This window comes from Podarcis vaucheri (genome assembly GCF_965113315.1).
Source record: "Podarcis vaucheri genome assembly, chromosome: 2".
Lineage (NCBI taxonomy): Eukaryota > Metazoa > Chordata > Lepidosauria > Squamata > Lacertidae > Podarcis > Podarcis vaucheri.
In genome coordinates this window covers 40,619,009-40,642,721 of record NC_138760.1, presented here as the reverse complement: position 1 = coordinate 40,642,721, position 23,713 = coordinate 40,619,009, and the positions used below count along the sequence as shown (strand labels likewise).

At 44.9% G+C, this 23,713-nt stretch overlaps 3 long non-coding RNA genes across 4 annotated transcripts; 2 read left to right on the top strand and 1 right to left on the bottom strand.

Moving 5' to 3' along the window:
* The first annotated feature begins 4,093 nt into the window (after window positions 1-4,093).
* LOC309526296 lies at window positions 4,094-5,261 on the top strand. Its single transcript, XR_014216711.1, has 2 exons — window positions 4,094-4,498; window positions 4,878-5,261. It is a non-coding gene; the product is annotated as an uncharacterized lncRNA (long non-coding RNA).
* A 3,277-nt stretch (window positions 5,262-8,538) lies between these two features.
* On the bottom strand, window positions 8,539-18,383 carry LOC309526137. 2 transcript variants are annotated; one of them, XR_014216685.1, is made up of 6 exons: window positions 18,335-18,383; window positions 16,394-16,537; window positions 13,820-13,888; window positions 11,401-11,608; window positions 10,192-10,249; window positions 8,539-8,913 (listed from the first exon to the last, which is right to left on the bottom strand). It is a non-coding gene; the product is annotated as an uncharacterized lncRNA (long non-coding RNA). The 2 variants fall into 2 exon arrangements; XR_014216686.1 differs by having other exon boundaries at window positions 13,834-13,888; window positions 18,335-18,381.
* On the top strand, window positions 11,626-13,813 carry LOC309526138. The gene is made up of 3 exons (XR_014216687.1): window positions 11,626-12,124; window positions 12,209-13,289; window positions 13,458-13,813. It is a non-coding gene; the product is annotated as an uncharacterized lncRNA (long non-coding RNA).
* Window positions 18,384-23,713: the final 5,330 nt, after the last annotated feature.

The following is a 23,713-nucleotide window of genomic DNA, read 5'->3' as shown; positions in this document are numbered from 1 at the left end:
TTAATTCAGTGCATTTGGGACTGTTTCTGTAAGCTGGGTTTCTCTCAGGGTAAACTCAGGGACTGGCAGCAAAGACGACTGTTAAGGCAACACTACACGCAAAAATGTCTAACAGAGTAGAGACTGCTTATTAACATGTTGTATTTAAATGTAAATACGAAGGTGTGCACATATGATGACAGAGGCAAGAAGATCCTCTCAATAAAGCCACAATCCATTGATATTTCTGTGTCCATGTGGTGTAAAATTCCTTACGCGGGGTGAAGAAGTCCAAGCAAGGAAGTAGTTGCAATGCTGTCAATCAAGGAAAATCCGGCGGCAAAGATAACAGGTCTGACGGCAACATTGCATAACTACCAACAATCTGTCTTTTACTTTACTGCTGACCTGAATCAAGTTGTTCGGGCCCTATTAAAGTGTCAAAGAAAACCTCTTTGTGGCTGCAGCTTGGCTCAGAAAACGTTGCAGGTGGTGGGAAAGTTCTGGGCATATTCTGCTCCAGTGCTCTTCCCCTTCTTTGAAGCTTAAGGAACAATATTATATTGTTAATTTGTTTTGGCATAGGGTCACGTCTGCTAATTTATTATTATTTTTAAATTGTGTAATTCGCGAATTGCTAACTTTTGCATAAATCGTACTTCTTATCAAGGAGCTTCCATTATGCTCCACCTTTGGCTTCTGAAATTCATCAGAGCCACGTTTACAGTAGCATTGGCAAGAAACACATTTTCGGTCTTAGAACCGTTCACCCTAGTTTTCTACAGATAGGGAGGCTTTTATACAAGTCAAAGAAAGAAAGAAAGAAAGAAAGAAAGAAAGAAAGAAAGAAAGAAAGAAAGAAAGATGCAAGAGAGCATTCAAAAAGAGCACCTCCCACCTGCACTATGAAGCTGGTGGAGTCCAGGAAGTGAAGAGCAGGACAGATGATCAAGATAGGGAATGCTAAATTTCTAACCTGTAAATCAGGTGTCAGGAACCTTTTGGTCCGCCACATGGTGCTGAAACACAACTTCCATCAGGAGAGGGGTTGGGACTTGTAGTTCAGCAGCATGTTGAGAGCTATGGGTTAGCCACCCTTGCTGTAATGTAGGGTTTTGCAATGTAGGGTCTCCAGCTGTTGTTGGACTACAACTCCCATCAGTTCCCAGCTAGCAGGACCAGTGGTCAGAGATGATGGGAACTGTAGTCCAAAACAGCTGGAGACCCCAATTTTGAGAAATGGTAAAAAGCCAACAGTGCTTCTAAGGCAGGGGTCCGCAAACTTTTTCAGCAGGGGGCCAGTCCACTGTCCCTCAGAGCTTGTGGGGGACCGGACTACATTTTGAAAAAGAAGAATGAATTCCTATGCCCCACAAATAACCCAGAGATGCATTTCAAATAAAAGGACACATTCTACTCATGTCAAAACACACCGATTCCTGGACCACCCGTGGGCCGGATTTAGAAGGCGATTGGGCCTGATCCGGCCCCCGGGCCTTAGTTTGCCTACCCATGTTCTAAGGTGTTCCATTAATTTCATACGCAGAGCCACACACTTGCCTTTGGTATACATGTGTTAACAGGGAATGCTCAAATCTTGTCTCATGGGAATGCCGACCCACCCCCCCAGATGAATTTTGTAAGTGAAAACGTGCATTTCCTCGTTTTTTCAATACATATCCCTTCTTGTTGATGACAAGTCACATTCAGGCAACTGGCAACACACCAGCAGCACACCTCTGAGTTTTCAGACACCCACAACATTTGTGTAGGACGACCCGCTGTTCTCATGCCGACATTTGCCAGCTTGGTCTGTGGCCTGGCTTAGTGCTAAGGCAGGCCAGTGACACCAGAGGCAGCAACTGAGGATGCAGCCGGTGGAGAATGGGGGCACCTTGACCCTTTGACTTCCCGTTCCTCTGGCACAATGGGGTAAGATTCCCTCTCCAGCTAATTAAGCCACAATTAGCAACCAAGAAGCAAAGAAAGCGGGCTTATTGACACCAGTTAACCTTGCAGACCTCCCACTGGTGTTTGTAAGATAATTAAGTGTAAATAGCAACCAAGAGATCAGCATCGGGTCAGTTTTGTTCTGCCGGGAAAGTTACAGCCGCTAGTGACAGACGGAGGGTTGCAGGCGCACAATGGGGGGAAGGTGGAATGTAATCCGAAACATTTTCCCACTTTGTATAATTGCATAAATGTTGAATGATCTTTTCTCCTTTGTGTCTTCCTTTTGTCATGTGGGCGTGAGGTGGGGGGAAATAGCTGTAGGGGGAGAAACAGAGCAAGCAGTGCTGGTTGCGTAAAAAGCAGGACCAAGCTGGTGTAAAGAGGATTGGTGGGGATGGGAGGAGAGAACAAACTGTTTTAAACCATGTGTTGTTTGAGGAATGAGTGGCAGCCTCTGCAGAAGAGGCGTCATGATGACATGCCACCTGTTCCATGAAATTCCATGAAAACACAGATAAACACACCAGTGCTTTTGACAGAGTATCTCAAGTGTGCAGCAAATACTCTCCTCAAAGGTCTTATAGAGGCCCTCAAGCACTCATGAGAGCGTAACAGCAGCTGATAAGTGACTAGAAATTTCCAGGTTCAAATCTTGCTTCTGCTATGGACATACCATTTGCCAAAGGGAAGTCACTCCCCTGTGATGCAACTGAGCTCACTTATATGCTTGTTGTAAGGATTCTAGAGATAGATGTATGTAAAATGCCCCAATACTTCACATATATGATGGGATGTGAAGTGCTGAGTAGAAGTAGCAGCGGTTATCTACAGCATCAGCAGCATAGGTAGCATGGTTTTTCTCCAAGAGGCTTGCTCCCATTTCCACTTCCTCTGTTTTATGGAATCATTAGGTGCAGCACCGCAAACTAAAACCCCAGCTAATGCTGAACATTGTGTCCCTATAGATCAGTTGCTATGTGAAGCAGGATTTCCAACATCGAGCCTATTCAAATCAAATCAAAATCCTTTATTAGGCATAACACACCACACATTAACAAACAAACATCATATACAGACTGTATATAATACGGGCTCAGCAAACACAATTTATCCTAGTCCTATTCTTCACTCCAAGAAATGAATCAATGTACAAAGATAATATAATACAACACAGCAGCATCCTCTACCATTAAAAACCACTAAGCCTCTTTATCATGGCCCATTCTTTCTTCATGGACAGCACTTAAAAATTCAGCCGCTATTAGAGTAATTTGATCATCGCTGTCTGCTAGCAGATCCTGAACAGTTGGTTGTGTAAGAACCTGTCTATTTTTTAGGGCCTCAGATAGTTGTTTTCTGGCATAACTTAAATTAATAAATGAAATCGGTGCCTCTGGTTAACTAAGGCAATGGTGTGTGTGTGTGTTTTTTTTAAAAAGGTAGTAAGTTACCAATGTTCCCAAAACAAAACAAATCTTCAGAACTATTGCTTTAGTAGTCTGCAAATCTGATTAACCCCACTTATCTTGGAGTAAAGAGGTAAAGGGACCCCTGACTGTTAGGTCCAGTTGCGGACAACACTGGAATTGCAGCGCTCATCTCACTTTACTAGCCAAAGGAACCGGCGTACAGCTTTTGGGTCATGTGGCCAGCATGACTAAGCTGCTTCTGGCGAACCAGAGCAGCGCATGGAAACGCCGTTTACCTTCCTGCCGGAGTGGTACCTATTTATCTATTTGCACTCTGACATGCTTTCGAACTGCTAGGTTGGAAGGAGCAGGGACCAAGCAACGGGAGCTCACGGGGATTTGAAACGCCGACCTTCTGATCGGCAAGCCTCTAAACCACAGTGCCATATCTGGGAGTAAGCCCTGTTAAATTCAATAGGACTTCTAAGTAGTTAACTTATACATTCAGTTTCCTACCTTCAACCACCTAAGATTTCTTTAATAGGGCTGTAGTCCTAATATAAAGTAATACTTCAACAGTTTACATTGGAACTAGCCCAGTTGGCAAGACCCAAAAATCTGCTTGGAGAGTTGAAGGGCCTCTTGCACAGGATGCGATAGCAAGCCCACACTTGCCATTGAAAAAGTATACACGGAGCCACAGCCAGCTCTGCAGCACCCTTTCCAGAGGCATTCACGTGCTGCTTTTAAGTATGCTTTTGCAGCATGTTTTGTGTACACCAAACAAAATAGAACACGCAATGCAACTCTTAAGGTGAAAGTTGAGAGTGGGCATGTATTAACACAGATGAAATGGAAGGTTGAGAAGGAAGAAATACCTGAGGGGAAATGTCAAAAGTAACCATTAAGGAAGAGGAAAAACCCCTACCTGTGCAGACTTTGTACACAGGTGACAGGAGAGGTCACCCAGGCAAGACACAAATCCAGGCTTTCAGCCAAAGCTGGAAATGCAAGCGAATCCCACAGGGCAGTTTTGGTCAGCTGAAGTCAACAAATATACCTGTACCAAATTTAAGTGTTACCTTACAAAATGCAGGTGGGACCCCCCCCATCAAACTGCCGCCACAGCAAAGCAACTCTTCAAATGGATGCTGAAGGTAAAGGTAAAGGTAAAGGTACCCCTGCCCGAACGGGCCAGTCTTGACAGACTCTGGGGTTTGTGCGCCCATCTCACATCTATTGGCCGGGGGCCAGCGCTGTCCGGAGACACTTCCGGGTCACGTGGCCAGCGTGACAAGCTGCATCTGGCGAGCCAGCGCAGCACACGGAACGCCGTTTACCTTCCCGCTGGTAAGCGGTACCTATTTATCTACTTGCCCCCGGGGGTGCTTTCGAACTGCTAGGTTGGCAGGCGCTGGGACCGAGCAGCGGGAGCGCAACCCGCCGCGGGGATTCGAACCGCCAACCATGCGATCGGCAAGCCCTAGGCGCTGAGGCTTTAGCCCACAGCGCCACCCGCGTCCCTGGATGCTGAAGAGTGTGGTCCAATTCCGCCACAATAGGAAGCCAGAACTTTTTTCCATCAGAGAACTGATTTTTGGGGGACAGGTTTTGTCGAGATTTTGTAATGGGCCGTTAAGTCCCAAACTGATCCTTTGGCAGTGCTAAGGAGTCTCTGAATGTTTCCTTCATACTGTAGGAAACCTGACTGCGTCCCAACGATCAGTGCAGCCCTGTACACCCTGATTCCAGAGCAAGTCCCTCTGCGTTCAACAGCGCTTACTCCCAAGAAGTGTACACACAGGATCACAGCACTTGGAAGCAGTTGACTGATCATAGGCATGTTTACTGAATCTTCTGTGGTTTCCAAAATCAGGTCTTTTTAAATGTAGAAACTGGTCCATCAGAGGAAAGCAGTTCTAGATTGGAGGAAACAAGTAGCCTTTATGGTTACGTGACTAACATTTATCTCTCATGCGAGGAAGGGAAACTCCATGACTAGCACACGGCTGAAGCCAAAGTTCTATTGCCAACTACCCTCCCTCTTTACAATCAAGGAACAGCAGCAAAGCATGATGCTGGTTATGCTTCATGGCAAAACACACCATCCCGATTTAGGTTTTTCTTGTTCCATGTTGAAATCCAAATAATTTCTTGACAGGTGTGTTTGACCATTGCGTTTTAGTCAAATAAAAGCAGGCTCTGCCAGCAACAAACCAGCAAGATACACAATGCTTATGACAGGCTGGGCTGGGGCTCAGTGGCAGCGCCTTGCAGGCAGAAGGTCCAGGGTTTAACCCCTTCTATCTCCAGAAAGGACTTGAGATGCCTTCATCCGAGAACCACAATATGGAGCTAGATAGACCAATGGTCTGACTCAGCAAAGGGCAGCTTCCCATGCTCCCATGTGTATTTCAGGGACACGCTGCACCCTATCTGCAAGATACCTCCCAGTTGGGAGGCTACACAGCGTGCTTCCAGATGGATGCTTATTGAAGAACAGGTACTGCTAGCACATGCACTTCTACAGCATCCACCTAGCACTGCCAGCACCAAAATGGCAAACTGTTGCCAACAATGTACTGCAGAATTATTTGCAATATCTGAATGACCTTGCTGCAATATTAAATACCTATCTGGAAGGAACCCATGTCAGTTGTATAGTGTCCTCCTGTTGCCCATTAACAGAATCCATGCATGTTTGAGAAATAAATGGGGATGCATTCAGGCTCGCACCCTGAGCACCTCTTCAAATGCACCTCTGATTTATCACATAGATGGTACGGGTTACACTTCTTTAGGCTACAAATGTGGTAAACTGTGCAAAACTGGCTATGTTGACTCTTTTTTTTAATATATTTTTATTAGTTTTACAGAATTTTTTTTAAAACAATACCAACATATAAAAAGACATACAAACATGTATAGTTTCTTAGACAAATTTTCATGAACTTCGTTTCTCAGACTCCCCCATACCTCCCCTTTCTGCATCTCAATGTCCAAAGTTTTTCAGCAACTTCTAACAGTTCTGTCAAGGATATGTCTTACTGGTATTTCCCTCAATCTAATATTATCTCGCTGTAACCCTTTCATTCTCAAAGCCTTGACATTTTAACCTTCATCAAGTTTATAATAGTCCTTCAAGTAAATTTTAAATTTCTTCCAATCTTCTTCCGTCGTCTCCTTCCGCTGATCACGGATTCTGCCAGTCATCTCCGCCAGTGTCATATAGTCCATCACTTTCATCTGCCATTCTTCCAAAGTGGGTAGATCTTGTGTCTTCCAATACGGCTATGTTGACTCTTGTGCATTAAACAGTTTTATTAAAGTTATTTAGGAGGAAAGAAGGCTGCAACCTCCTGTCAAACTTCTGACCACTAGGACACTGGACCACACGAGCAGTGTAGCCCTAGAGGGCTTTGGTGGGGCAGCTCCGTTTGAATCTAGGAAGCAGACTGGCACTGCCTTTATGGAGTTTTATGAAAGACAGTAAACCACCAAAAAAATGTATGGAGCAATACTGACAACTTTGAGCAGTAGATGTTCAGATATGCTTTGTACCACATCCTGGGAAACCCTTTAAAAAAATTCCTGTTTTGTAAAGAATGCCTACTTCCCCAATCTGCAGTACAGTGGTGCCCCGCAAGACGAATGCCTCACAAGACGGAAAACCCGCTAGACGAAAGGGTTTTCCGTTTTTGAGTTGCTTCGCAGGACGAATTTGCCTATGGGCTTGCTTCGCAAGACGAAAATGTCTTGGGTTGCTTCGCAAGACGAAAAAACCGCTAGACGAAGACACTCGCGGAACGGATTACCGTATTTTTCGCTCTATAACACGCACCCGACCATAACACGCACGCAGTTTTTAGAGGAGGAAAATCCGTAGGCATGCCACCCGTAGGCATTCCCTCCATAACACGCAGACATTTCCCCTTACTTTTTAGGAGGAAAAAAGTGAGTGTTATGGTGCAAAAAATACGGTAATTTTGTCTTGCGAGGCACCACTGTATACATTTAAAGCAAGCACCATGTAACTTCCAACAGTCATGGCTTCCCCTTGTGAAGGGTGCTCAGAATTGTTAGGAGACACCCTCTTTCCCCTCACAAAACAACTTTGTTATCTAATATCCTACTTCCTGCTCCCCTGCAATTAGAAATCCCTATAGCATTGGGCACGATTCCTGAATTGCAGGGGGTTTGACTAGAAGACCCTTGTGGTCCCTTCCAACTCCCTAATTCTATTATTCCAGAAAAATAGCTCTACTTTAGGCTGTCTTAGGAGGAAAGGGGTCTAGTTTGGCCTTACCACCCTAGAGTAGTGGGAAACAAGCCTTGCCTTCTGGCAAGGCGCAAGACCAAACATTTGTTCCATCTCTCATCAGTGGTTCTTGCCTACTTCAAACTGGAAGGAACTGATCCAGAAAGAGTTGACAGCCTGAACTTCCTTCTTTGATAAAGCAACCAGATATAGCATTCTTGACAAACTGTTGGCACTGTATGAATGTTAAACCACCAGCAGCAGATGAAGACTGTAAAATGAAAGTATAAACTCTAGGAAGTGTTAACTGTTCCGCAACATCTCCTGCTATCAAAAGCAGGGGCAAATGGGTGGCTTGAGTCCGGCAAACAAATTTTGTTCACATGTAACAGGGAGTATCACTTTTCTGACCGCTCCTTGTGCCCAAATCTGTGAGTGATTTCGGGTTCAAAACAGTGATCTTCTGTGTTCCTAGGAGAGGCTATCAATGTTCTTCTATTCATTACTGTAATTAAGTGGATAAAGTTCCCTTAAGCTCACTTGTCTGCCGTTATCCATCTTCCCCGGCATTGTGCAGCCACAGGGGAGTGTGGGGTATTTTCTGGGGAACATTTTGGCTAAGGGCCTGACCCGAACAGTGGACACAGTGGAGAAGTGCCCCAGAGCCCTCTGCAATGCACAGGTTTTGATGTGGATTCCCTCTGGCGAGGAAGCCTGAAGACCACTTGCCACGTACCAGTTCTGATGACTACCTTGCTATCAGTGTTAATTATTAAAGTTGAATTCCTATGCATGCATACCTGGAAGCGAGCTCTATTGAGACTAGTAGGACTTACTTTTGAGTAAACATGCAAAGCTTGCTTTAGAGGTGAAAGAACTTTAGGGCCAAAAAACAAACACTACCTTTCCCACTAGCATCACACAACACGAGGATAACTGTTTTTTTGTTGGGGAAAAGTTTTTATTATTGTTCTTATTTTACTTCTCTTTTTCCAAGGATGTGGAAAAAGTGCACGGTTATCCCTCCTCCGTTTTATCCTCACAACATCCCTGTGAGGTAGGTTAACTTGAGAGGCAGTGACTGGCCCAAGGTCCCCCGGTGAGCTTCATGGACAAGTCCAAGCTTCTAACTGCTCAGCTACACTGGATACACTACTTTAGAATCCATGGCTTCCTCCTTTAAGGCCTGGTTCACTACCAAGACAGACTGCACTTTTCCACCACTGCTGATCAAGTTTGCTTTCTTGCTCAACGCAGGGAAACCCCTTCTGGGTGGCTCGGCACTTCCAGGCCCTTCTGCTTAAAAGCCAGCACCTGTAAAAGGTATAAAACGATGGCAGAGGAGACAAATCAAAAAATGATGGCTCTGAAAGAATAAGGCTGGCAAAAGAGAACGAGGCCAGAATAGCTGTGTTGGAACTACTTGATCTCATGAGCTCCAGCAGCTTGCATAGAGGCCCATGGGCAGCAGGGCAGAAAGGATTCACCCCCTATCTCTATGGCTGGGTTCCTTCCTTCATGTACAGCCAATGAAGCCCTTTGGTATTATGTTCAGGGCTAACGAAAAGGCAGCCTTCTTCAACACGTGGTGTACAGTGGTACCTCGGGTTACAGACGCTTCAGGTTACAGACTCCGCTAACCCAGAAATAGTACCTCGGGTTAAGAGCTTTGCTTCAGGATGAGAACAGAAATCGCACGGCGGCAGGAGGCCCCATTAGCTAAAGTGGCACCTCAGGTCAAGAACAGTTTCAGTTAAGAACGTACCTCCAGAACGAATTAAGTTCTTAACCCGAGGTACCACTCTACTACTCTCTCTCTCAATGCAGACTGACTTACGATAGTTTGATTTAGACACGTTCAAGGAGGCTAGGACTAGCAGCAGTTGTTTGCCAAGAAAACTAATTCAAACGTGAACAGCCAGCAAAGCAATATCTTGTAGAGGTCAGAGGAATGCGACCCACATCTGGCATGAGCCTCCTGAAGCATCTCACTGGCTGCTGGTAGACTAGATGGGCTCTCAGTTCTGACCCAGCAAGGTTGCTTCTTATGTTCGTACCCCAGTCCAACCTCTGCTGCTACTGCAGATGTTTATATTGCTGCAGCCACACTGTTCCACCTCTTCATTTGGGGGAAAGAGAAAACAGGTGGAGCAGCCAGCACCATCCTTATGGGCTGCTCATGCAAGGGCTGGAGATGCAAGCAAGTGCTTTGCTCCCAGTAAAATTGGAGTGGTGGGCCAAAGCAAAGCATCCCCACTGAAAACTGCTTAACACAACAGGCCGTTTAATTTCTACAAGCTACTTGAGTACAGTGTGTTACTAGCAGCAGTTGATCAAACACTACATGATTTCAGGCCAAAAAGGAAACCAGAAAGGCCCCCCAGGTAGGGGGACAGGGGACCTGCCAGAGATCAAGGACTGCTGCAAAGAAAGCTAATGGTATTTTCAGAGACCCACATAAAAGTCTAGCATTGAAATCTGAATAGGCGACACAGCCAAGGACCAAGAGCTGCAAAAAATCTTAGCTATGAAATGGAGTCCTTCAACCAGTTATTTTCAGTCATGAAAACAGAAATAGTCCAGCTTACTTACCCATAATAAAAAAAGAACTCCTCCGTCCTTGAAATGCATTCTTCTCTTCCAGCTGCACCTGAAGCAAAATAAAGGTTCTTCATTTTTACCTTGCCCTTCAGGTTTTTTGTGCTCAATGTGAAAGAACACCAAAACCCAGAAGTTTCTCAGCGTAGGCAGTAAAACCATAAAAAGACCACTAAACATTAACAGCAAAAGCAGAGCTAAATGGCCTCAAGGAATGTGTTGCTTTTTTTTAATTAAAAAAACCTGTTTCACCCTCAAACTATTTGCTTGTTATTTCCCTCAAACTAAGTTTATGTCATATAGCAGTGGTGTCCAAACTTTTTCAAAGAGGGCCAGATTTGATGAAATGAAGGGCCGTGGGGGCTGACCTTTTTTTTGGACTGAAGTTGTTGAGCTTTTTATTATTATTTTACCCCAAAGTTGTTGAGCTTCTTTTAGGATTTAAGTTGTTGAGTTGTTGTTTTTTAAGGATATTACCCTAGGAAATAAACTGAAACAGGGGCCGGATTAGGCTCCCGAGACGGACTTTGGACATACCTGTCATATAGAAATGCTTCAGCATCCATGTTGACCATAGACATTCATCTGTCACTCTGACAGATGTTTTGTCACCCTCTCTGTGCCAACATGTGTGTGACATGCTATTGCTTTGATGCTGTAAAGAGAGATCCAAAACTCCTTTACTAACTTGACACCAGCACTTCTTACCCTTACAAAAGGCTGTCTCCACTTGTGTGGTGCATGCGGTCTATAAAGAGTTAACAGTTTTAGGCTTTATATCCCTCAACCGATTACACCCTCTAGTATAAACAGCCCTGAGACTATGCCAATAATGTGACATTTAAGACACCTACACATGGCACAACAAGAGCGATTATGTTCAGGGCATCATTGCAAGGCGTTTGCATCAGGCATGGCATTTGCTTTAACAAAACTGTCGCTCTTCCCTCTGCAAAGATGTGCATACAGTCTTCTACTCGCCCGCCTACTTGCTGGGTGAGAGTCCTAACAGAAAGCTTGGCTGTTCTGCTTTGTATCCTGGGCTGGTGGGCTTTTGTTATTCCCCAGGCAAATGGTCACTGTTCCTTTTTCACATAAGCTGGGGGGGGGGGCGCGGTGGGAGAGAGAAAAGAAACAACCACAAACATATCTCAAGAGGGAATTTTTTTGAAAAGCAAAAAAAAGCAGGGACACACTGCTTACCAGGGCATTTGCAGTTAATGGAGAGGCAACTTGCAGGCAAAGTTCCAAGGCAAAACAAGAGATCCCTCTACTTCTGTCCTATAATATTATGGCTGAAGGGCTTGTATGATTCCAAGGAAGCTTCAACCTCTTGCAGGAAAAGACATCATTGCATGATGGAAAAACTGGTCTATGTTCTCCCCACCATTTTTTCGCCTCTTAGCTGTACCTGTAAAAGACCAGAGGGAATTAGGTGATCAACAAGGCCTCTTCTCCAATGAGAAAGCAACAACCGCTTGCTATATGCATAACTGTGGAAAGAGCGTGGCGTACTTAAGTGTTGTGCCCACCCACCAATGCCACCCTTACCACCCTCCCCCAGCCATAGACGATGCAAACTATGTTCAGGACACCCTGTGGCACCATGACAGCTTACCAGAAGGTTCACAGGGAGAGGATCAGTGATGGTGGAACGCCTACGCAGGAAAACAATTTGCTCATCATCATTACCGGCCTGTGCAGCCACAGGGGAACGTTGGGTGTTCAAGGGTGCTTGTGCATGTGGTTTGTTCAGGGTGGCACAGAGGCCCAACAGTTAGAGCAGCACCCCACGTGAAGAGTTTATGCTCCAGAACCCCCCACAATACTCAAGGGTTTTATGGCAGACAAGCAGATGCAGAAAAGGCCTCTGTGACCCTGAAGATACGACGCTGTAAAGCCGATCAACTTTGTTTTCAGGATAAAAGTATTGAATATGAAGCTGTCTTATATCAAGCCCAGGGTTGTGTGCTTTGACTGGCAACAACTCTCCAGAGTTCTCAAACACAAGGCATTTCTCGTGCTGCTGAGTCAAGGCCTCTCCTTCCAGTCAACAACACAATAAAAGCGGCAGTAGAAAAATGACATTTTCTTTTGCTCCAATGATTTTAGTGCTGCAAGGAGGCCAGGCAGGCTCCTCCATCTATGTCAAAATAATGGCACAAGGAACATTCAATTTTGTCGATCCTGTTGCCAGCCAAGCATACATTAGCTCTTTGCCTCTGATACCAGCTTCAGATATATGAATCTCTAACAGATTCAAGAAACTTTAAAACTAGACGAAAGATTGTTCTCCCTTCGACTGGCATCTTTGGAGTTCCCTGTGGCTACTGTAATAGCCTCCAGAAGGGAATTGGCGTTGCGAAAGGCCCACTTTCAGAAACCCTTCCATCTCAAATCAATGCCAGAGAAAGAAACTACTGGAAAATGTAGTCCAACGGCTAAATTTTGAATCACGATGCTGCAGGAAGGATACAGCGGTCACACCTATCTCAAAAGAAATCACTCCTACTGAAGACAACTGTGAGATGGCAAAGTGGGCAAGCCTCAGTGCATATTTGTTTTCCCTCATAGCTGAGTTTTCAGACAGGGATAACATCACATCACAGGCTTTTAGGAGGAGTGTGACAGATGAAAAAGCCAACATTAGGACTGATCCATAAAAGCTGTTAACTTCTTCAACTGCTTTCCTGTGGTGGCTAAAATATATTCAATCTTTCCTCCAAGGCTACATACATGACCTTTTTCTCATAACAACCCTGTGAGGGGGGAAAGAGACCAGCCCAAGGTAACCCAGGCAGTTTCGTGGCTAAGTTGAGGACCTGAACCTCGTTCTCCCCAGATCTAGTTTGGCACCTTGCCTATTACACTGCACCAGCTCTGAAATATGCAAAGTTTAGGGTGTGATGACTTTTCACTTGGTTTCTCAGCAACCGCCTGTTGAGATCATGAAATTGCATCTTCTGCCTCCATTTAAGAGTTCAGGATTTTTCCATATTCTCCAAAGAATTAAAAAGGATCTTAAAGTGGAAACGTTTCTTTGGTGTTGGCTGATGGATGGATTTTGCCCCCTTGAAGAGGATTTGATTGTTGTGTTTCAAAGAGATACTTTCCAGACGCTCTGGGAGTTTTTCCCTTGCCTGGTAGCATGGAGGATCCTCAATTTATGTGGCTGCCTCACACAACCAATTATACACCAGGCCAACACCCTCAAGTCCACCTCCCCCATTCTTTGCTTGGGTCACATTATTATGGAACAGTGTTTAAAATATGGAGGCTGCTGGCTTAATGTTGAGGCATTAAATCAGGGTAGCCTTTAAGCCCTTGCCATTTCTATCAAACAAGCAAGTCCTCCCCAGGATTTCTCAGTCATGTGATGTTGTGGACAGAATGGTGGAATTCGACAAGCAAGACCCAAGTATTATTTCCAACCACTTGCATTGCTTAAAATGTCACAAATAAGCAGTTACACTTGATTTAGAGGCCAAAACCTAAACCCCATCCAGCCATAACTTCTCAGGCTTCACTGAAATGAGGGAGTCTGGTCCTTGGCAACTCACATTCCAGTGACATGAAGGGATTAGCAAATTTGTCAGAAGCCAAACAAATGAATAAGCATTACCCTGAGCTCCTTGCCCTGAGCAGCTGTTTCCAAACTGACTTCTGAGTCCAGAGGCAAATGGTCTGCATCCTGTGGAGCCAAACATATCAATTTTATTTCTTCATTTTGCTTTTAAAACTTGCACACCGCTTTCAGACAATTTTCTTGAATAACAACTGAATCACAATCCCCATGACAATTTATTATTCAAAAGGAACAAGAGCCCAGTTTGGAGAGAAAGAGCTTCAGCTTGTTACTAGATAAAAAATATGATCTTGTCTTTGAGAGTTCATATATTCTGGGCAAAATGAGGACAATGCGGAATTAAATCAAGACCCAAATTTAATTCTAGTGAATTCAGCAGCTTCATTTCAGTCCTGGGATAAACAAGACATTTAGAAAACCAGACATTCCAGTTTGTGGCACAAAGTTATTCTGCTCAACATACGTTGGGGTGGTGTTGTACACACAATTTCAGATAACTGGGATTTCTGGCTTACTAAGGTTCACATAACAGGATTCTAATGGGCACTTTAAGAACTTCAAATACCACCAAAGTATCATATATTTCTTATTTCAATCTACTCAACCAACCAGCCTACTTCCAGTTCTACAGCAAACATATTGCAAGGGAATGTAGTGATGCAAACAAGCCATGGCAAGTCTTCGGCTTGCACACTTCTCCCTCCCTCTTCCTTTTGCTGCTGAAAGGAGATCAGATGCATCTACTTTTAAACTAACCACAGTTCCCATTATGTTCAAAGTTGGGAAGGTGTGCCACAAAAGAATGGGGATGCGAGGGGAAGTGTGCAAACCCACAGCTCATCTTCACATGGGATAGCAGCAAGTCGTAGATTACTGCTGTGTCTGAATCAGGCCTAAAGCTTGTCTTCCAAAACATATTTGAGCAGTAGTACTTTGACAGTTAATCCACCATCTGCTTTCCCCAACTGGATTCATCACTGACACGTCTGTCCAGCTCCAGATGAAGGTAGACGTGACTTTAAGCACATTTTTGCACCATGCGCTTGCAACTGTCAACATCTTTGTTTACAAAAACAATTGCAGGGCCATGGATGGTTAATGCTTTCCTCCAATGTCATTTTCCAAGTGAAAATTCCCCCACCAACTCCCCCCCCCAAAAAAACCCACCCTATACACAAAGCTATTATGTCACAATTTTAAAAACATTTAAAGTTGGGAAAACAGTGCATGGTGGAAAAAGTTAAACCTCTTTCCCAATCCTCATCTGCATTCCTCTGCAGCCCCTGGCTGCTTTGTCAACAAAAATTAGTAGGCTGTTGCAAAAAAAAAACCACCCACCCCTGAATTTAAAAAAGTGCTCTAAGTCACGTTTAGTTTGACCCTCACTCTTCCCAAGGAATGGCCCTAGATGATAATCTGCTAGCTGCAGCATGCCAAACTGTTGCCATTGTGTTCATCTGCACATTAAGAGCAGCATCAAATTTCCACTATATTAGCGGAATTCATCTTTACTTGCTTCAGAGCATTCAAACAATGTGGTCTAGCAGACAAAGCACACCTTCTTTTACAGGGGAAAAAAATCCCTTACATTTTTGTGTGTGCACGCATACTTAACACTCTGCAAGAAACATCCAGCCCAGAAAGTATTTTACATGTCCTAGGGGTGCTTGTTGGAATCCCAACTTTGCACAACCAATGTCATGGAGATGAAGGACAACTATTTCAACATGAAGCTATCTTATATTGAATCAGATCATCAGTACATCTAGCCCAGCATTTTTTACTCCGACTGGCGTTGGGTAGATTTTAGAGACGTGCTGAATTTCTGAATGAACGCTACTGGCCATAGGAACATACTGAATTTTTGAATGACTACAGGAATGCATCAAGTCAAGAGGGATGTGTTGCCTATGTGGGGATTTTCAGGGGCCAAAATGATCAAGCAGAAAACTACTGCCCTTCTAAATGGCCACAGCAAGGCATTGGGCAAAGGCTGTATGCTGCCCAATCACCTCCAGTCATTTCTACCCTCACCTGCAATCAAGAGAGTTGCAAAATGGTGATAGGTAAGTCAAAGTCTCCCACTCATCCCTACAAACACTTGACAATGCACTTGGTATTTTATGCAACCAAGGGTAGAAGGAGATTTAACAAGATACATCCTATGCCAGTGACCATTTGGAAGGGCAATCTTTTGACATTTAAAGATGGTCACCCACCCATGCCAAAATAATAAAAAAGTGTGTAAACAACTAATCACATCTGATTAATTCATTCCAATTGCCATTAGGAAATTCACTATAACCCTATAGGAATCTGCGCATTCTAGTAGCCTTCCTCATTTTAGCACATTGCAAGACTTTATTATTTCATTATTTATTAAACAAGGTCCTTTTAAGTGGCTTGAACTTGGGACCTTCTGTGTGCAAAAGTACTAATTTGGATTCCACAATAGCAACTGTGTACACACTCTTCTGAGGAAGTCACATGCAGGAGTAGACAGAACTCAGACAAAGTCTCATATCGGACCAGTCAGGCTCATGGGATTTTATACCTGCAACCATAAAGAAACGAATCAAGCAACCAACAAGACTGCAGGCACACGCTTACCATTGTGCATATGAATCAGATAACCACACGGTGGCTAACACAGGCTTCATTTCTTTTCAAGGGACGTGGTCTCAGGTGTTTACATCTCAACACAAAGAAACTTTGTGTCTTCTTGACTGGTTTGCTTGAAAAGTCACATGCAGCCTGAGAACAGGAGAAATGCAAAGTTAGGGACAGCTGTACAATTCAGCTATTCTGCGGCTTTCAGGTTTCCCTAGAGCTGAGCTTCAGAATCCACAACTCCACAATGAGAAAGATTTCCTTTTCAGACAGGGATAACTTTATATCATCACAAGCTCAGCTCTAGACAACTCTGGCAAAATGCACATGGTGAAAGCAACTTCATTTCTCTTCCTAGTGGCGACATCTAGCGGACAATGCACACAACCTACCTGGGGTGGGCATTTCCCCCCCTTAACTTCAAGGGGTGGTAGGTATCCAGTGCTGGCCAGATACAGAGTAAACCCACAGAAAATAAAACACATGACTAAGTTGGCTCCATTAATTTCAGTGTGCCTACTCTGTATCAGACCAGATTGTCTCCCCTTCTATACCCAATGGATCACTGCTCTCTGCAGGCGAGGGCCTCCTGCAGATCCCATCTTATCAGGAGATCTGCTGACATGGACATTTAGTGTGGTGGCACCTTCTCTTTGAAATTCCCTTCACTTGAATATTAGACAGCTGCCCTCTCTGTGGTTTTTTCAGCAGCTACTAGCTGCATCTGTTTTGAACAAGTTTTATCACTTACTTGTTGCTTTCTCCCCTGAGCTCCTTTAGAAGGGAGGGCAGAATATTAATCTTGCAAATAAATCTTACAATAATTTGTTGGGGACCACATAAAGGTAAAGGGACCCCTGACCATTAGGTCCAGTCGTGACCGACTCTGGGGTTGCAGCACTCATCTCGCTTTATTGGCCAAGGGAGCCAGCGTTTGTCCGAAGACAGCTTCCGGGTCATGTGGCCGGCATGGCGAACCAGAGCAGCACACGGAAACGCCGTTTACCTTCTTGCCAGAGTGGCACCTATTTATTTACTTGCACTGGCGCGCTTTCGAACTGCTAGGTTGGCAGGAGCAGGGACCGAGCAATGGGAGCTCACCCCGTTGAGGGGATTCAAACCGACAACCTTCTGATCGGCAAGTCCTTAGGCTCTGTGGTTTAACCCACAGTGCCACCCGCGCCCCTTTGGGGACCACATACTGGCAATCCAAAACAAGCAAGCTGCAGCCAAGAGATGACCATCCTCTTCTCTCTTTGCATCCTCTTTTCTACTCTCCTTGCCAACCACATGAAATTGGGGCCAGGATGGGCTCCACACCCTTCACACAAAATACATGAGGGCAGGGAGTGAAGAGGAACTTATAGGATCTGTAACTTCTTGGTACTGTACTTAAAATAATGCTCAACAAACCTTATTTATACAAAAAGAACTTATGTATATTTCAAGCAGGGATGCAAAGAAATCCATGGTTACTTTTTGCAATTCCCTGCTCTTTCCCCTTAACTTTCTGCAACCAGTACAATATGCACCCCAAAATACACACCCCTTAAATCAACCAACTTGCTCCAATTGGAACCAGAGGCTCGTAAAGTACAGGACGCAGTGGCTCCATACTCGCCCTCCTCTCGTGTTCTTCTCCTGCAAGAAAATAAAGGATGCGATTCAAAACGTTTAAGCCTGTGCAACTCATCAATACACTCGTATTTCTCGCTTTACTGGCCTGCTACGCACCAACAGCCCGTGTAGAGTCGGGGTGGGGTGGGGTGGAGGCAGTTAAAATCACAAAAAAGCTAAGACAGAAAGGAGCCAACCAATAAATAAATGTTCCTGGCTGTGCACAAGCGCCCCCGGGACACATATCACAAGCTCACTTCTGCTTAGGAGCGGCAGCCGTAGAGGATTACAAGGGATCCTACGGAAAGAGTCCGCGCTACTCACCATCACTGCACCTCTGAAGCCGGTAGCAAGGAAAGAGAAAGCAGAAGCGCCTGCGCAAACTTTGACCGAGGTTTCCCGCGGGCGGGGGAAGAGCTTCTCTCGCGAGACCGAAAGCTCTTTCGGGAAATGTAGTTTTTTAGAACTTAAATCCTCCGCTTCAGTACAGATGCAAATACAGTACTCTACTCTCGAATGCTTTTCACTGAACTGCAGTTTAATTAATGCAGCCTGCAGAAAAACTGCCTCACCGCCGTTTCAGAATTTGCCACCTCGTTGGGACAGACCCTAAATGCACTAAAAACGAAAGAGCAAGACCTGTTATAAGAAGATCATTGAGGCTTACTTCTGAGTAAGAGCGTTTATGATCCTGCCTAAGCAAATACCGCGGTGCAACTGACAGGAACAGCATGTGTGATTCATCAGAGTCGAGCTTGCTTTTCCCTTTAGCAAAAACTAAATGTTCATAATTGTACAATTACTGTTTTGTACAATTATTATTTTGTATAATTGTTATTTTGTATAGGCACAGACGTCCTTACTACACATATCAACGAATCATGCTTATTCAGAGTGAGTCCCAGTGATTGCAATGTGGACTTAAATACAATCTTTGAATATTTACTCAAAAGTAAGCGCTTCTGAGTGTGGAGGGGGCACATTCTCCAGTGAATGGGCACTAGGTTCTGCAGTTTGAGCAGGGTAGCCTTTGTTTTCATTTTCAAGTTGATGGAAAGGAACATTCACAAATAAAAAGAGTCCTACATGATCAGAATAAAGACCCTTCAAGTCCAGCATCCTTCTAGTTCTCAAAGAGGCCAGTCAGATGCAGGTGGGAAACTCACAAGCACAAGAGGAAACTCACAAGCACAGGAGCCAGTGTGGTGTAGTGGTTAAAAGGGGTAGACTCGTAATCTGGGGAACCGGGTTCGGTCTCCGCTCCTCCACATGCAGCTGCTGGGTGACCTTGGGCCAGTCACACTTCTCTGAAGTCTCTCAGCCTCACTCACCTCACAGGGTGTTTGTTGTGGGGGAGGAAGGGAAAGGAGAATGTATTTGCCACAAGGGTGTTGGTTAAAGCAGACACTTGAGCAGGACTGGGCATTCCTCATCCCAGCTAGAGCATGTACCTGTATTACTTTTCCTATTGCTTGATATTATTACAGTGGTACCTTGGGTTACATACACTTCAGGTTACAAGACTCCGCTAACCCAGAAATAGTACCTTGGGTTAAGAACTTTGCTTCAAGATGAGAACAGAAATCGTGCTCCGGCGGCACAGCAGCAGCAGGAGGCCCCATTAGCTAAAGTGGTGCTTCAGGTTAAGAACAGTTTCAGGTAAAAAACGGACCTCCGGAATGAATTAAGTACGTAATCAGAGGTACCACTGTATTATTATTGCTATACAACTCCATGCCTCTAACTTTCCTGTAGCGGTGGAATTGGGATGTAGAGCTTCATAATGACTGGAGATCCAAGTGAAATAATATATTGCATCCAGGGCAGGAATCCCTTGCCATAGATAGACTATTTCCCACTCTCCCAGCAGCATCCTCATGGGGATAGTGAGGTGTGCCTTGGCCCCATCTAAAGGTAGGTAGGGATATGGTAAGTGACTGGGTAAGTAAGGCAGAGATGGCAGTGGAAGGTGAAGCTATTTGAGGCATCCAGTTAAGAAGACCACTGACAGCATTAAATGATGAACTGGCAAGCAAATCAGGATATACAGTGCATCCATTTGGAAATGCACTTTTTCCTGATTCTGGAATATTTTGTCCAAATTCTGCTGCTTGAAGCTTGAGCACACTTTTCCACTAGGGGGTGCTCCAGCCACACACAAACTTTTAGCAGGAGACCTTTGCTAACATTTCAAGGGGAAATGAAATGAACAGTCTTACTACATCCCTGCTGAAGGACATCACAAGCAAATAAAATCTATATTGAGCTTTTTTTATTATTAATTTAAAAAGTCACCTGTAAGCAGGACTCTTTAGCAACTCATCCATATCTGACCAAATGAGAGAATGGTATAAACTTGGCTATTCTACATTACTGTATACAGTGGTACCTTGGGTTAAGTACTTAATTTGTTCCGGAGATCCGTACTTAACCTGAAACTGTTCTTAACCTGAAGCACCACTTTAGCTAATGGGGCCTCCTGCTGCTGCCGTGCCGCTGGAGCACGATTTCTGTTCTCATCCTGAAGCAAAGTTCTTATATGGAAATGGATTTTGCATAGCATACCCTCAACATGTAGCAACGCTGAAGGAAAATTGGTACAGTGGTGCCCCGCAAGACGAATGCCTCGCAAGACGGAAAACCCGCTAGACGAAAGGGTTTTCCGTTTTTGAGCTGCTTCGCAAGACGAATTTCCCTATGGGCTTGCTTCACAAGACGAAAACGTCTTGCGAGTGTTCCGATTTTTTTCCGTTCCCCCCTTTTTCTAAGCCACTAATAGCCTTTTAGCCGCTAATCCGCTAAACCTTTAATAGCCGCTAATCCGCTAAACCGCTAATAGCGCTAATCTGCTAAGCCGCTAATAGGGTTGCTTCGCAAGACGAAAAAACCGCTAGACGAAGAGACTCGCGGAACGGATTAGTTTCGTCTTGCGAGGCACCACTGTACACAGTTACATTTTAATCGTACTTTTATGCATTATGCCTTGTAAAAGGAATCTTTCTCAGATCCACCTGGAGATGCCAGGTATTGAATCTGTGACCTTCTGCATCTCAAGCAGGTGGTCTGCCGCTGATCTACAAACCTTCAACTTGGGGGTTGAGGGATTTTTTCCCCCTACAAGGTCATATGCTTGCAGCCCAGACCCATCACATTCATTCTGGAGACTGATAAAATATGCCCCCCATTCCATACTTGGACTTTGATGCTATATTTAGTAGTAGTAATAGTAATAGTAGCAGTAGCAGTAGTAGCCCCAGCCTAGTAGCCCCAGGTTGCCCCAGCCATTCTGGGCAGTTTCCTACAAAAATACAGAGGGAAAGGAAGGGGGGGCATTAAGCATTAAAAGCTTCCTGAAACACAGCTGCCTTCAGATGTGGGAGGGCATTTCATAGAGTGGGTGTGACTACCGAGAAAGCCCTTTGCCTGGTTCCCTGTAATTTTGCTTCTTGCAGTGAGAACCACCAGAAGGCCCTCGAAGGTGGACCTCAGTGTCCAGGCAGAACGATGGGGGTGGAGGGAGATGCTACAGTCCAGACATTTCCTTGGTTCTCTTTATTATTGTAAAAATTGATTCTCACTTAATATTCTGAAAGTGGGGGGTGTCATTTTGCAACTTGTCTGAGTACACCTTTTTTCCAATGCTTAAGAGATTGATGGGTCAAGCAAGTCTGCAGAGAAACCATTAGGTTGGGTGGGCTAACCCTGCCCTATCATCCAGGCTGTGGCTGGAGACAGATGACAAGTTTTTGCAAGACTGTTAAAGATGTTGTGTTAGACTAGAGGCATGTTCCTTCTCCCCCTCTCACCCCTAAATCTCACCAGTTCTCCCTGTTCCCAGCACCTGGCGTAACAATTTCTACCCTCCCCTTAACCTCCATCTTCCTCCCTCTCCCAGCCCACAGCCTTGTTTGTTCCCTGTCCCCTGCCCCCAACCTGACACATCCTTTAACCTTGCAATGCCTGTGTGTGTGTGTAAAATGTGTCTTTGTGGGACTGGGTGTGTGATTGTGCACGTGTATTTGTGTGTTTCCCTGGCAGACTAGAAATCCATTAAATAATAACAAAACAACTACAGCTGCATCTAACACAGACGCAGCTTTGGATTTGGACCAAAAGGAGGATGTGTAAACACCTCACAAACAAATCAGGATGATTGCAGGATGGCTGCTCAATGTCATATAACCTCCCCACAAACAAACCAGCATGAATGCTCAACAAAGGCTTGATGCAATCTAAGCTCTGCATAAGCTTTGGGCAAGCAAATCAGAACGATTGCTCAATAAACAGGTCATCTGGAGGGGTGCTTATGTTTAAAACTGAAGCAAGGGTGGAAGATAACAATGTTTTGACATACAAATATTTATTCTGCTCATCATCACTTGACAGGCAGCCATTACTTTTAACAAGCAACCAAAGTCGCCTCATATCAGCCTTGAGGATGTTCCTTAAGCCTGAGAAAACACAGAAACAATTTTAGTGCCACAGAGCCCAAGATAATACTCACGGTTAGGGCTTGAATTGGCTTTTTCTCAAATAGGTCTGCAATGTGAATGTTCCACCTACAATGGCATATTGGATTCCTCTTTCATGTTCAGTACCTGTACCAGGGGTATCAGAAGCAAAATATTGCATTGTGGAGTATTTTGGATGCCTGCCAGCCACACCCTTTTCTCTGGAAACGCCATTCCATTTCCTTTCCCCTAGTTTTTGCCTCTGCCCATCAGTTGGTCAACTGAAGAAGAAAATGGGCTCAATATACAGCAGCAGTGGCTCTCTAGGGTTTTGGACAGGGAATCTTTCATAGACCTATCTGGAGATGCTGGGGATTGAATTTGGGCCAGGTGGTTAAACCACAGAGCCTAGGACTTGCTGATCAGAAGGTTGGCGGTTCGAATCCCCATGACGGGGTGAGCTCCCATTGCTCGGTCCCTGCTCCTGCCAACCTAGCAGCTCGAAAGCACGTCAAAGTGCAAGTAGATGAATAGGTACCGCTCCGGTGGGAAGGTAAATGGCGTTTCCGTGTGCTGCTCTGGTTTGCCAGAAGCGGCTTAGTCATGCTGGCCATATGACCCAGAAGCTGTATGCCGGCTCCCTTGGCCAGTAAGGCGAGATGAGAGCCGCAACCCCAGAGTCGGCCACGACTGGACCTAATGGTCAGGGATCCCCTTTACTAAAGGAGAAGCTGACAGAATCGTATCACGCTTGCTCCTTCGCAGAGTGCTGCCTCTTGCAGTTTATTTATTTTTAAAAAAGAGAAGGCTTACTTGGAGCCTTGGGATTCCATTGCAGCATTTCAGGACAGCCTTCCTGCAGCGATCATCTCTTTCAACATATGGCCAAAGTGGGTAAATGGGTCGTGAAGAGCTCAGTGCCTCCACGATGACAGCTCCTTCAGGCAGCAGTCCAGAGGGAAGAATGGATTCCAGGGTCAGGAGAAACCAAACTACTGGAGCATAGTGGCTGGATAGCCTGGAGGTTTCTAAATGGATACATCTGCTCTCAGACAGCAGGGGCATCTCTTCTTGATCTGAGGTGTCTAGCTGGAGCAGAGTGGTTCAGGTGCCTGGTCTGGAGAAAGAAGACAAAGGAAGAGGCATGCTAAGCAATGCAGCCACCCGCATTCCCCATTTCAAAGCCTTTTTCTCTGAAAACCATGCATCCATTCTTCATGCAGTCTGTTTATCCTTCTTTCTGTGCAGCATT